Source organism: Bactrocera dorsalis, chromosome 4 (assembly GCF_023373825.1).
Source record: "Bactrocera dorsalis isolate Fly_Bdor chromosome 4, ASM2337382v1, whole genome shotgun sequence".
Classification (NCBI taxonomy): domain Eukaryota; kingdom Metazoa; phylum Arthropoda; class Insecta; order Diptera; family Tephritidae; genus Bactrocera; species Bactrocera dorsalis.
This window is the reverse complement of record NC_064306.1, coordinates 29,502,139-29,514,213: the sequence shown is the minus strand read 5'-3', so window position 1 is coordinate 29,514,213 and position 12,075 is coordinate 29,502,139. Positions and strand designations below refer to the sequence as shown.

At 37.2% G+C, this 12,075-nt stretch overlaps 1 protein-coding gene across 3 annotated transcripts in view; it reads right to left on the bottom strand.

Moving 5' to 3' along the window:
* LOC105233925 (irregular chiasm C-roughest protein) overlaps positions 1-12,075 on the bottom strand; it is a 322,958-nt gene that overhangs the window by 58,816 nt on the left and 252,067 nt on the right. The window lies entirely within an intron of this gene.

Genomic DNA, 12,075 nt, shown 5'->3' with positions numbered 1-12,075 from the left:
TAATTTTTCAAATTTGTTTACCCCACGGAGTGTATATTGCTGAATATATCCAGACTTGTTGGCAATTTTTACTATTATTTTGTTTGTTTTTTTAAGACAAAATTACTTATTTGTTTTATTTGTGCTTTGAGTGCTTTGTCATCACTGCTAAATGCCACAGTTGTAACGTTAGTTTTCAAAAGGTTTGATTTTTTCACTGAAACGACTCTTTTGTCAGCTGTTTACCGCAGTTCTCCATGAATTCATTGATGAATCAGCAATAGAAAATGCATGTTGTACATGTTAAGTATTTGTTGTAATGTTGCTAACTTTTTTATTTTATTTATAGTATATATTTGTTTTACAATTTTTTCAAACATTCCCAACAGCCACTGAAATTAAGTTTTCCACTTTCATTGCTGGGATACCAAACTCTAAATCTTTGTCTACCAAGCCTTCAACACTATAAACAAGCGCTTTAAATATCACTTCTCATATATTTTTCTTAAAACGCAAATTTCTTTTCGCATTTCACATGCAACATATTCTCCATAAAGTACACAGAAAAAACTTTTCTCAACTTTTAATTAAGTTTCACACAAATAAACGCGTTGAAAATGCGAAGCCGCACGAAATTTTCATATGCATTGGTTAATTAACTGACGAATGAACGAAGCGAATCGAACCGCTGTTGACGCGCGCCTGAACGTGTAAAAACGAAACGTACACCAGCAGAGTCAAACACGTAATGAGCGCTCACTCCAGACGTGTGAGCACAACAACCCAAACGATGGATAACTGGAGCCAAAGCATATATGAGCAGCAGCAGCAGCAACAGCAAAAGCAACACCACAACAGTGCCGAACAGGCAGAAGGCAATCGAAGCAGCCACAACAACAGCCGCTAGCATAGTATACGAACAATATTAATCCACCCAACAAACGAAAACAACGAGCGCACGAGCAAACAAGACGCCGCCAACACACACACCACCACGAAATAAACCCACATGCACACGAGTTTATGGCTGCGACGTAGCTGCGGTGTGGGGGCAATACAGCCCACCGATGGGGCGCCAGAGGCCAAGCAAACAAGCTAATGTCGTACGTTGGCAGTTGGAAATTCACCCAAATATGGTAAATATATGAAAAAATACACCACACACGCGCTCACGTGAGTCGCCTTCAATGCAACGACAGCTCAGCGTCAATACAAAATAAGCCACAACAATGCGAGAGTGCATGCAAATGCTTGGCATCAAAAGAAAGCAGAAACAAACGTAACACAATGACATGCAAGCGCGTAGACTGACTGAGCTCCAAAGCCATGCTAGGGAGCCTTAGACGAGACTCACAATCGACAACTCACGCACATACATGCGTATACGTATGCTCATATATTGCATCAATAAAAGTTGTTTGAATTTTTTAAGATTTTTCAAGGTATGAAATTTCAAAAGAGCACAAAGCCATTTTGTAAAGAGTGTCAAGCGCTGGCGTTAAGAGCGCAAATTGTGTGAAAGAGAGCGCCCAAAAGTCAATTCAAACAGCGATTGTTTGATAATTTTTTGGTTTACTGAAACTGGTTTTGCTTTTTCACCACCAAATGCATTTGACGCGCTCTCATGTGTTCTCTGTTTATAGACGCAAACAAAAACAACAAGAAAATCATAAAAACAAAGAAAAGAACTGCTATACGCCGCACCATATGCTTTGTTGCAGTGAATTACGAGAACTTGTTGGTTTTTGGTATGCTTGTGTTGGTGGTTGCATGCAACACTGCGTCATATTGCGCGTTGGTGTTCTTTTGGCGACTCTTTTCAGGTTCTGCCACTGTGTTTTTTGAGCTGCTACGCTAGTGGATTCAGTGGATTTAAATTTTTAGTTAAGCTTCCATTATATTATGCATTTCTTAATTCTTTACTGCTAGTATCCTTCGCTTTTTGTAGTTATTTTTGTTCTCTTGGATTCTTGATGAGCGCGACGAATGCTATTAATGTGACTCGCTGGGCGACTTTATGGTACATTTGTAGCGACTGCTTCGTTGACCACTGTGGTAAGAACTCATGTTTCAACTTCAAAGAAATTTAATTTGAGATAAAGAAAATTTTTCCGAAAAGGATAACACTATTTCACTAAGGTACCCTCGGATTGATGGATCTTGGGAAGAAGCATTTTCATATGAGAAGATTTATATGGCCATTATTAGATTGATGGATTTTGAAAAGGAAAAAAATATATTTTTAGACCTAACTCGATATAAACTACATATGTGCCACACTTGAGGCTAAGGTAGTTTTCATACCGAAGACAGGTAGAAACATTCCAACCTACTCAAAAGAGGTAAGGCCTATAAGCTTACCTTCCTTCTTGCTGAAAACATCAGAGAAAATCTTAGAGCAATCTTTGACATTTCTGAAGCGTTTAACGACGTCTCTAAGGAATATATTCTGAATAGTATCTGGTCTATAGGTCCTGCTATACAACTCTTGATCAGAAACCTTTTGACTTCTAGATGGATAAGAGTAGAAAGGAATGACGCAAAAATGACCAAGCAAGTACTTCCCAAAGTATCTCCACTTCCATTGACATTAGGGGTGAATAAACTACAAAGGAACCTGGAAAGCAAAAACCCTAAGATAGTGGCTTACGAGTAGGAGTCTACAGACCATTAGCAGTATTATGACCACCACTTTCAGTCTAGAACTGGGCATCACAAGCGGGTCTGGGGTTGAACCCGGATAAAACGGATATATTTGTGTTCAAAAGAAATTCATTGTGTGCGTGTACAGGCGTACGGAAATCCACCTACCAGCATGACCAAACTAGTCTGACTGATTGGCCTACAAGCTTAATCTAATCTAACTTGGTATGGGTTTGAACCAAGCATGTGACCCACTTCTACCGGTACTTTTTACATATTTGTGAATAAATTTACAAACATATATTTTTTTTTTTATGTCTGTAGATTTATTTACAGGTCATATTAAAATAAATAAATATATTAAATATAAATGATTCGCATACCCAACCTGTGATATACAATCTGATCTGATATTATTGAAGCAGAAAGAAAAATTCATTCAAAAACATCAAAATTCAAATCTGATCCATTATTTTTTGAAACTGACTCACTGTGCGTCACCAAGTCTTTGCACTTGCTCAGCCTGCTGTCACCACTAATGAAGACGTTCTCTCGCCGCTTAAAATTCATATAAGACTTAAGAAATTTCTTTTTGTAAGTGTGTTTGTTTCAAGTTTCATTCTCGATCAAATTATTAACGCATCTTCCCCTTTTCTTCACACTTCATTTAATTGAGACACTTGCCATATTAGCAGCAACAACGATTAATATAAATATGGGAAAAACGACCACCAACGAACAAGCAACGATCATGTGGTAGAAGATCATTCTCGATGGATTTAGAATTTTAGAGTTTTATTTAATAGTATTTGGCAAAAAATATTCTAACACGTGCTTAAATTCACCTTTAGTGCATTTTTTCTAAAAGAAACGTCCAGAAAAATTTCAATAACCATTTTTTTTCGTTTGCTTGCTACAGTTAAATATCTTGTAATTACACTCATCATGCGGAGCTTCTTGCATCTGTTGGCTGCTGTGCTGTGAGCATATAATTTTAGCAACAGTTGCTTGCAGCATCCGAAAGAAAATGTGTGTTTATCCAAAATTACAAAAAAAAGGAGGCAAAATAGCAACATTGTCAGCAAGCAGCGTGATGAAATTGAGCTGAGGCTGAGGTCATTTTGGCAGACACAAAGCATGCGCCCGAAGCAACCGCAAAGCTGGCGAAGTCCAATTTGCTGCATGCTACATTTGCATGTGCCACAACAACAACAGCTGTCGTCTCTTTTGCTGGGCAACTTTTTTTTTCGGCCGCACTTCTTGGTTGGTCTGTGCCCAGCCAGCTAACCAATACCCAGCGCATTGCACCAAATGTCATCCCAAATGCTGCGAAATCAAAGTTCGAGCGTTTTTTTTTAAGTAAAAAGAGCGTAGTGCATTTTTTTGTAGTTTTCTTTGGTCACATTGCTGCCCGCAACACCGTCTGCTTTCCAAAATGGTAGTGTTCACTTTGTTGGCACTCGCCGTTTCAGTATTTATAGCATGCGATTTTATTTTATTTCTTTTTTGCGTGAGATTTTTGTGGCACGCAGCCGGCTGGCTGTCAAAGCAACCAGCATCCGTCAGTCACAGCATGATGATGCGTACATATGTACAGCGGGTTGATTTACAGGGAGCCAAAAAACGGAAAATCGCGTATGCCACAAATATTCTAGGAATTAGTCTGAACCCCTTTGAAGAAGATTATATGGTTCTAAACAGAACTTAACAGCTTCTTGTTGTCATTTTAATCTAATTCTAATCTAAATATGTTAATGCTCTGAAACTAATATAGTAAGCACCATTTGCCCACCCCTGCTATTTTAAGAAAACACTTTTATGATGCTGATCGAATCCATGATGAAATTCGAATCCACGTCCTCCGGACGCTTATAATATATGTAAATATATTAACATATTATGTATGTAAATATGTCAATCAATTCGATCCCTTGCATCCAAGTTTACTATCTATTTTATTTACCACACAACCTGTCGTGAAAGCACTTGAGGTGAAATCACACCGTTGTCGCAGCAACAATTTGAATTGCACGAAATACATACATACATATGTATGAGTATATGCACTCGAGGGATTGTGTTGGAAAGCTGATTGTGGCTTATACTTAATATCATGGGAGAGACTCAAAAGCGAATTGGCGTCAACACTTTCGGTGAACGGTAAATGCTTAAGTTGTGGCACGCGAATTGTAATTACATCATCAAAATTATATATAATGCGAATTAATTGCAGTTGCTCACCTTGGCAGCGATTGACATTGGCAATATTTTGACAACTCGACAAACTTGCTCTGTTTTGTTGTATTGAAATGGTTGATTGGGAGTAAGGTGGTGTGATAGGGAAAATATGTATGTCAATTTGACAGAAATATACCTTCAAATAATTAAAGTTTAATATTTAATAACTATTAAATCATGGGGTTTACGAGAAGATTGTTAAATACCATTTCTGTAGAAAATAGAATTTCCCACAAATACTGAGATATGAATTTTTCATTCATTCATCATAACAAAAATAAAGGAAACTGAAAGCGGAAAAGCTTCTTACTAAAATTAAGAGCACATATTTAGGCTAAATTGTTTTTGTATAAAAACAAAATTGAAAAAAAAGTTGTTGCTTGCCACCAAAGGCCTTTCTTCGGAGCTCCTCCTGGAGATGAACCACGGGATCAAATAAAAAAAAAAATTTTTCAAAATAAAGGTATATTAAATTCTGTAGACATACACTTTTTACCTATTCGAATAAATTCACAAAAAAAATTTGTATGGTTATAGCCCCTTAAGAGTTTTACCATGCCGAAAGAATGGTGATATATAGTACTATGTAATAAAAAATCCATGGACTATCTACTTGCTGACTTGTTTCGAATTCCACTGTTTCTATTTTTTAAAGCGAAACTAGTGGAAGTACTAAGTGCACTGTCAATTCTTCCAGACTACATACTACTGTGATCAAATTGAAAGGTGAATTTTTCGCGTGTTTTTCTAATCGGAAATTTTTCTATTTCTGTAAGTTGGTAGTACTGTTAGTGACATCTATGCTATTCATTACTATTTGAGATACGCGTCGTGTTGTGAGGCTCTAAAAGTGAATTCTTCTTCGATGTTTACTATGTCTGAGTTTATTGATCAAAGAAGTGCGGTAATACATCATCTCATACTGCATTGATTACTCGTGATCATTTCGTAACATATTCAACTAATATCGCGCAACCAGCGCATTCGCCTGATTCACCTTCGTGTAACTTCTGGCTATTCAGCAAATTCACATGACCACTCCGAGGACATCGTTTTAACTGAATTGAGGATATACAAGCTAAATCGAAGAAGGCTCTGATGGCCATCACGAGGGAGAATTTTCCAAGTGCTATGATGACTGGAAAATTCGTTGGCATATGTATATTGCAGCGGAAGGGGATTACTTTGAAAGAGATGAAATGCACAAAATTCACCTTTCAATTTGATCACAGTAGTACAATAGAGTACACTTAAATTTCCGGTCCCTGCCACGAAGTAATACTTAACCGGTGGTTTCGTGGGAGAGTATTGAGTTGGGACTAGGTTAGATTTAACGGATTAAAGTTCCGTACTCCGGCTTTCGCTGCTTCTCCATACTATAAAAATATACTATATATTTGACCGCAACTGTATATCTACTTACAATACGAGTTTCTGAAAAGTTACTCAAGAATTCTAAAAAGTGGTATTTTGACTATGTGGTGCTATACACACAACTACATATGTAATTGAACATACGATATAATCAGCGCTTATATAAAATTTGTATTTTGGATCGAAGAACAAACATTTAAATATACACACATATGTATGTATAGAGTAAAAATAGTTCATGCCCCCAATGAATTGAGAGTATGTGCACTTAAAGTGGCAACGACTCGAAGCGTGTCATGTGTTTATCAGGCATTTCAACATTTCGACGCGCAGCAATCAGCGTGCAAGTTCAACTCAGTGGATACACGTACATACACACATATGTATATGGTGTGCGCAAACACATTTATAAGCACATCTGCACTACTATTTGCTCAATAAATGTTGGGGCATGCCACATGTACTCACATTTTCATTGAAAATATTTATTTAGCAACAGAGAACATAGCTGTAAACAAAAGCCGAAATAGAAATTCCCCAAACCACAAAGCATTTTCATAATTTTCTCACTTCTCATTTACTGCACAAACATAGTTACCCACACACACTCACACACACAAAGGCTGTATGTATGTATGTATATGATTAGAAGGTGAACCATCAACCGTTTGAAAAGTGCTAATGCAACAGTTTGTGAATGTTAATTTCCAATGCGATTGCGCGCCTGCACTTCAACACTTCAACATTTAAATCCACGCGGATCAACAGAGCAGAAGGATGAACACGCGGGCGTTACTGACAGCAGTGCGAGATATGTACATATTTACATACATACTTACAAGCATGTAGGCGGTTAAGAGGGTTAGCGGTAAGTGGGTGTGCTAGCTAGACAAATTGTTGTTGTTGTGTAAAATTTTGTTATTTTTGTGAGGCGCGGGTGGCGTGGTAAAGAGGCGTACAAAATTATGGCGGCTTATCGGCTTTCACGGATTTTTTCCTTTTCAAATGAAAATATAAATGCGAAATTTTCAGCAGGGCCTAGTAGAGATGCTTTGCAAATATTTACATATTGTATTGAAGTGGCTGAAACCTCTCATTGCTCTTGACTGATTGTTATTTAAATGACAAGCTTTCAACGACATGCCATATAAATGCTAATAGAGTATGAAGTATATTTAAAATACGTGGAAAGATTGTATTAAAATATCACAAAATTTAGACAACATTTAGCAGGATTTTAACATAAATCTTAGAAATAATATACGGCAATTTATAAAAAGTGAAATACTATATGCCTACTCCACCTATGACTATAAAAGCCATAAATAACTTAAATGTTATCAATTTTAACGACGGGCGTGTGTTGTTCTCTACATACAAGTAGTTTTCTGTTAGGAGTAATGTGAAAAGCTAAAGGGGAGAAATCAAGATCCATAACTAATTCTGCACACCATAAGACAGCACGCTGATAGCAGAAATAAAATATTTACAAGCACATCAAATAATTTACAGTAGTGAATACTTATATACCATACATAAGAATCGACTAAATCACACTGAAATTTCTCCGAATTAATAATCGATATTTTATACTCGATAGCATAGCGAAATAAATATTCAAAATTCGGCTTGTCATGCTTCTTAAGGCATCAGCAAGTGACATGGGTATACAAAAAAAAAGTTTAGTAACCAGAAATATTTTGAAATTATATTACAATTAAATTATTAGAAAGTAAGGACGAAGACGTCATAATTCAATTTGAATGAAGTGCTCAGGTCGAAAATTATAAGGAAATCGATGTTTTAGTTTAAGATCTAGATCGTTACGGCATTCGGGGACTATTGTTTCGCCTAAATTTTACCTGTTGCTTTATAGCAATTTTTCTTTTGTTTTTAATTATTGTTAATTTTTTCTTTAAAAAAATTAATATTTTAAAAGTCAGTTATATTATTGAAAATATATGTAAAACTAGGGTCGACTACGAGGATGTCATGAAACGTATTACTACAGGCGATGAGTCTTGCATCTATACTTATGACACAGAAAAAGACGATTAATACCGAATATCGTAATAAAGGTAAACCGCAAATATTGATCAATATGTGAGATATCTTCATGAAATTTGGAAAACATATTTTCACACTAATGGTAGGACGTAATGCCAAAAATAAATAAAATCAGGTAAATATGTACTTCCCCTACCACCAATACTTCGGTATGACGATGTCTGACTTTCTGCTGACTCCAACCCTTTATACCGTTTATGTTGGTCAATATATGTGATGTCTCAATGTTTTCAGAAACATAATGTGGTATAGCACTGAATATGAATTAAAAAGGTCTAGACCATGGACTAAATCCCATATCCCTAATATTATGCTCGTTTACATCCGAAAATATTGAATATTCAAAGTTTTAGTTGTCATTACTTCGTTTTCTCGAATATAAGACTTATAACACCACATAGCATTACTTAGACCGGATATTCTGGTGGAAGAGATTTTCATGTACTTTCAGAACTAGTTATTAAAAAAAATATTTTTTTTCAGCTTCCTAGCATGTATATGCCTTGGTTGATGGATGAACACATGATATTAATTCTTACTTTATATATTATAATGGGTGATTTTTTTGAGGTTAGGATTTTCATGCATTAGTATTTGACAGATCACGTGGGATTTCAGACATGGTGTCAAAGAGAAAGATGCTCAGTATGCTTTGACATTTCATCATGAATAGACTTACTAACGAGCAACGCTTGCAAATCATTGAATTTTATTACCAAAATCAGTGTTCGGTTCGAAATGTGTTTCGCGCGCGTGTTTTGTTCAGCGATGAGGCTCATTTCTGGTTGAATGGCTACGTAAATAAGCAAAATTGCCGCATTTGGGGTGAAGAGCAACCAGAAGCCGTTCAAGAACTGCCCATGCATCCCGAAAAATGCACTGTTTGGTGTGGTTTGTACGCTGGTGGAATCATTGGACCGTATTTTTTCAAAGATGCTGTTGGACGCAACGTTACGGTGAATGGCGATCGCTATCGTTCGATGCTAACAAACTTTTTGTTGCCAAAAATGGAAGAACTGAACTTGGTTGACATGTGGTTTCAACAAGATGGCGCTACATGCCACACAGCTCGCGATTCTATGGCCATTTTGAGGGAAAACTTCGGACAACAATTCATCTCAAGAAATGGACCCGTAAGTTGGCCACCAAGATCATGCGATTTAACGCCTTTAGACTATTTTTTGTGGGGCTACGTCAAGTCTAAAGTCTACAGAAATAAGCCAGCAACTATTCCAGCTTTGGAAGACAACATTTCCGAAGAAATTCGGGCTATTCCGGCCGAAATGCTCGAAAAAGTTGCCCAAAATTGGACTTTCCGAATGGACCACCTAAGACGCAGCCGCGGTCAACATTTAAATGAAATTATCTTCAAAAAGTAAATGTCATGAACCAATCTAACGTTTCAAATAAAGAACCGATGAGATTTTGCAAATTTTATGCGTTTTTTTTTAAAAAAAAGTTATCAAGCTCTTAAAAAATCACCCTTTATATACATGTATATGAACATGGAAATGCAATTACCCGAAAGTACTTACAATAGATCTAATATTAATGAAACTTTTCTTTATGTGATGTTAGGATTTCTTACATGTAAGGAAAACTTTATCGGTTATCACATATTCTCGATAGCTATGGTGGAGAAAAATCAACGAAACTTCTATGTTAACAGAAAAGGGGTGCCGTTACTTACAAATGCGTACATAGTAAGGCGGCTCACTACAGCTGATGCTGCGACTGCTACTTTTTTAGTAATTTATTGCCACCAAATGTGGCAGTTTCGCTGCCTAACAACAAGGGCTACAATTTTCAAATTTCTCCACAATCAGCCACACACAGCAATGTTTCTCAGCCTCCACACGCGGTGGGGACTTAAAATCACATCGAACGGAGATGTCAACGCCTTAACGCAATAACTTTCACTATCTCCGACGCCGATTACTCAGCGCACGGGCAGATACAAATTGGTGGCGGAAGAAGGCAAGTCGCTGAGGCGACAGATAGGAGGAGGTGAGAAAGCAGAGCGGTAAAGCGATATACTTTGTTGTGGTCGCTGTGAGGGCGCTGCTGCATGTTGGTGGAGCGTTTTTCAGCTGAGATTATTTCATACGCACACATCTATGTCTTCTCCATAAATTCAGCAACTCGAGCGCATTGCCATGCCCAGATTAGAACTTGAAAAATGTGATGTTCTGTTAGAGTGTGTTTGAGTGTGTGCATGCAACTCAAGCAGCAACAAATTATATACAATCCCACCCGTTGCTAAAAGTGCACTTTCAAATGAAATGGGGTGACCAAAAATACCTTTATACAAACGTATATAGCTTTGGATTCAAGTACATCCATGAATTCTAATTATTGCAGTTACAAAAACAAAAAAAAGGAGATGTAAGTGAGGCGTAAAAACAAGCATTGACACCGTAAGATAAACCCCGAAGTAACTCAAACTAAAAATAAGACTGAGCTGCATTGAAAGTTGGGGAGAGTTGGCTTCTAACACTAATAATACCTAAGTACACACATACACACTTAGACATAAGCGTACGATTGCTTATCTAGCGGCCATGTCAAAACAAATTCATAAATTATTCGCAGCAAGGGAGGAATGCATACACTCGCGCACACACACATACACAACTGTGCGTCAATGTGTACGTGAAAAATTAAAAAAAGTCAAAAATAAATAAAAATCAATTTCCTGAGACATTGCTCCCATTGAGCCTTGAACTTCAGCCACTCTCAGTACATTGCCTCGATTGTCTGCATCATTGCAGGCTTGACTTCACTCACGTTGCACGTTGCATGCGGCCGTCGGCATGCATACAAGCACACAGATACATGCATCGTTACTCTGTGTGTGTATTGCACTCACAAATACCTTTACAGCAAATTCAATTTCTTTTTGCTTCGGTATTTTCTCGCTGCTTTTGAGAACAGCAGATTTTCAGCAACTGTCTGCATCAATTTTCAATTCAGACGACAGTCGACGGCTAACCCCAACTGCTCGGCTTCACACCCTGCCGCCAGCAGACACTTTATAGCACACAAGGTATAAATATTTATTTGTATGTATGCGTCATGCATGGGTGTGCGCCTGCTCCACCGGATGTGCTGCTCCTGCTTCTGCTGCTGCTTTGATTGCTTGCGTTTCTTCACCTTATGGTGTCGCTGCTCCTTTTTCTTCGGATTTCCAATTTCTTTGCGGCTGCTGGTTTCGTAAGCGTGTGTGTTAGTGCCTTGCAGAGGGAAGTTAATGTGTGATGTTATTTTTACTTCAGACTTTTAATTATAATGCCAAGCTAACGCAAGTCTTGGAATTACACACAATATTCTGTACAGCGTAGTTTTGTTTAAGATTCGGATTACGGATTTAATGGCGCTGCTGAAGAAGTCCTTATTTTTGTTTTTTTATTTCTTTTTGTTTTGTATTGCTACACCTCTATCTAAGAAAACGGATACTCAGTTAAGCTAAAGACATTTGTTCATTTGTACAAAACGCATCTGACCTTTGAGAACTTTTAGTCTTCTTCTTGCATCTTTAAAATATTTCATGCTAACACCAGTTTCACCAGAGTTATTATCTTTTTAATCTCCTGCGCAGAGACTTGTCTTCAAATCTTTCAAGAAAATTAAGATTAATTAAGATTCAAGAAGATTAAGGTCCGTTTTGAAGTAAAAAGCAAAGCTTAAGTTATCGCATGTTTGAAGATCCCTGTAATCGATGACCAAAATGCTTCATAATAGTATAACTCTGATTTTTACGAACTTTAAGAGACA